The following is a 3,992-nucleotide window of genomic DNA, read 5'->3' on the forward strand; positions in this document are numbered from 1 at the left end:
CATGACTTTTTTTTGACAGTTGATCACCTTTTTTTTTTAGAAATATGTAGGCCTATATTACAAGGCCTAGTAGTATTTGAATTTTACAAATCTTCATAACATGCTCAGAGAATTCTGCCTGCATATTTCGACTTTTTTTTGACAGCTTATGACTGTTTTTAAAAATAGACAGGGCTATATAAGGAGGCCTGGTAGTAGTAGGTCTATATTATTTTAACTTGACAAATCTTCACAAAATGCAGTGAAATATTCTGCCTGCTTATCGTGACTTTTTTTTGACAGCTGATCACCTTTTTTTTTTTAGAAATATGTAGGCCTATATTACAAGGCCTAGTATTATTTTAATTTTAAAAATCTTCATAAAATGCTCAGAGAATTCTGCCAGCATATTATGACTTTTTTTTGACAGCTTATGACTGTTTTTAGAAATAGACAGGGCTATATAATGAGGCCTAGTAGGTCTATATTATTTTACCTTTACAAATTTTCACAAAATGCAGTGACATATTCTGCCTGCATATCGCAATTTTTAACAAGCCAACAGTGAGGCTGATGTCCCCCGCCGAAATAGGAAAATAATTAGAGGACACATATAAATTTATCACAAATAAGCGGAACTGACAGACAAACAGACAGACGGACGAACCCATTTTAATAGTTCCCTGCTTTCTTCGAAAGGCGGGGGACAATCAAAGTAGGAGAGTTATTGTTTTCCAAAGTCTCGACCAATCAAATTGCGTATCGCTCTGCTTACCCTGAGCAGAAAATGCTCATTATCAAACTTAGTCAAGGTATTACTGTAATGAAACTATACAACAAGTTTCATCAATCTCACTTAATTAGAACTAAAGTTATCGTGTCCCAAAGCATCAACCAATCAAATTGCTTATCTCTGCTTACCCTAAGCGGAAAATGCTCATCTTCGAACTCCATCAAGGCATTGACCTAATCAACACATACACCAAGTTTGAACATTCTAGCTCAATTAGGAAGAGAGTTATCGTGCCCCAAAGTATCAACCAATCAAATTGCTTATCTCTGCTTACCCTAAGCGGAAAATGCTCATCTTCGAACTCCATCAAGGCATTGACCTAATAAACACATACACCAAGTTTGAACATTCTAGCTCAATTAAAAGTTATCGTGTCCCAAAGCATCGACCAATCAAATTGCTTATCTCTGCTTACCCTAAGCGGAAAATGCTCATCTTCGAACTCCATCAAGACATTGACCTAATCAACACATACACCAAGTTTGAACATTCTAGCCCAATTAGGAAGAGAGTTATCGTGTCCCAAAGCATCAACCAATCAAATTGCTTATCTCTGCTTACCCTTAGCGGAAAATGCTCATCTTCGAACTCCATCAAGGCATTGACCTAATAAACACATACACCAAGTTTGAACATTCTAGCTCAATTAGGAAGAGAGTTATTGTGTCCCAAAAAGTGTGACGGACAGACAGACGGACGAACCCATTTTAATAGTCCCCTGCTTTCTTCGAAAGGCGGGGGACAAAAAAAAATTTTTGACAGCTGATCACCCTTTTATTATTTTACTTTTACAAATCTACATAAAAATGCCCCGAGAATTCTGCCTGCATATTGTGACTTTTTTTGACAGCTTATTACTGTATTTAGAAATAGACAGGGCTATATAATGAGGCCTAGTAGGTCTATATTATTTTAAATTTAAAAATCTTCACAAAATGCAGTCAAATATTCTGCCTGCTTATCATGACTTTTTTTTTGACAGCTGATCACCTTTTTTTTTTAGAAATATGTAGGCCTATATTACAAGGCCTAGTATTATTTTAACTTGACAAATCTTCACAAAATGCAGTGAAATATTCTGCCTGGTTATCATGACTTTTTGACAGCTGATCACCTTTTTTTTTAGAAATATGTAGGCCTATATTACAAGGCCTAGTATTATTTTAATTTTACAAATCTTCATAAAATGCTCAGAGAATTCTCCCAGCATATTGTGACTTTTTTTGACAGCTTATTACTGTATTTAGAAATAGACAGGGCTATATAATGAGGCCTAGTAGGTCTATATTATTTTAACTTTACAAATCTTCACAAAACGCAGTGACATATTCTGCCTGCATATCGCGATTTTTTTTTTTTTTTTTTTTGACAGCTGATCACCCTTTTAAAGAAATATGTAGGAATATATTACAAGGCCTAGTATTATTTTACTTTTACAAATCTTCATAAAAATGCCCCGAGAATTCTGCCTGCATATTGTGACTTTTTTTGACAGCTGATCACTGTTTTTAGAAATAGGTAGGCCTATCACAAATTACCTATCACAAATTACCTTCCACGTGTGCTACGGCCGTTTTTGGCCAATCCTCTCTTGAATATTTCCCCATCAATCTGCTAAAATAAAACACATGCGTGACATGGTAAAGTTTTTAACTGGTCGAAAAGGTTTTTTTTTTATCATTTTAAAAGACACAGTATACTCAGTGTATATTATGTTGACATCATCGGTACTTGGGATTATAACACATATTCTAATATAATTCTTATAGCCATCAAGACATTGAAATTTGAATTTCACTAAGCATCAAATGTGCAGGCAGAGAAATAATGTCCTGGTGATGGGGTTTGATTAAAAATTGTTTGTAATTGTAAACAAATCTAACTCGGGCCGCTACCTATGCAATAGCATAGCAAAGGGCTAAAACTGTGAAACCAAAGTTACCAAGGCTTACTATTTCGAGATTAATAATGTGAAATATTTTATTGGAATAAATGTTTAAGTAATTGATGTACATACCTTGATAAACAAACTACAATTTCTGTTATTTTCTTTTAAAAACGAAAGTAATTGGTGCCGCAAACGCTTCATTGAATTGACAATCACATTGATATTGATAACTTGTAGGCCTACACTCAATTAATGCATTGCGAAGGATCGTATTTTCCGTCAATATAGTCCAAGAATAGCTTTCACGGGTGTAAATACACAAGAACTAACAAGTAACCGGGTCAAAAATAATAATTATATTTTCAAAAATTTCATTCAAGTAAACATGGCACTTTCATTTTCGCGCATGTGAGGACGAGCATAATTCGCTCTAAATGGCTCGTTGGCGTTCCAGTGTATTTAGTTCTATGATTAGAAGGAGGGTTATTGTGTTCCAAAATCTTGGCCAATCAAATTGTTTATCGCTCTGCTTACCCTGAGCAGAAAATGCTCATTATCGAACTTAGTCAAGGTATTGATGTAATGAAACTATACCCCAAGTTTCATCTCTCTCACTTAATTAGAACTAACGTTATCGTGTCCCAAAGCATCAACCAATCAAATTGCTTATCTCTGCTTACCCTAAGCCGAAAATGCTCATCTTCGAACTCCATCAAGGCATTGACCTAATAAACACCTACACCAAGTTTGAACATTCTAGGTCGATTAGAAGGAGAGTTGTTGTGTCCCAAAAAGTGTGACGGACGGACAGACAGACAGACGGACGAACCCATTTTAATAGTCCCCTGCTTTCTTCGAAAGGCGGGGGACAAAAAATACTAGAAGGGAAGTCTTCAACAACAAACCGATACATTTTAGTACAGTGTAACATCTACTTCTCTACACCCATTAATAAATTCTTACATATGATACACTCTGGGAAGAATTCAAGCTACTTCAACTGGACCAATTAACTGATTACTAGAATCTGAAGAAGCTGCTAATGCTTAACATTGTCTCACAGTTTACAAACAGAACAGGTTTGTTTGCACACTGATCCGCAGTGAATATTTGCTTGGCCACGACAATCACTGATAAGGATGACATTGATGCGGCTTAATGAGCTAGAAATATTAATTTTTTTCCTGCGACAAATTAAATTCTAAAACATTTTTTGCATATATTGGAAAAATAAATAAAGGCGTTTGACGTATTTGTAGTTAAAAATTATTTCCGATTTAGTGTAAATGGGTATTAAAATGACTAAAATGCAGCATTCTCTCCGAAGCAGTT

This window comes from Patella vulgata, chromosome 2 (genome assembly GCF_932274485.2).
Source record: "Patella vulgata chromosome 2, xgPatVulg1.2, whole genome shotgun sequence".
Taxonomy (NCBI): Eukaryota; Metazoa; Mollusca; class Gastropoda; family Patellidae; genus Patella; species Patella vulgata.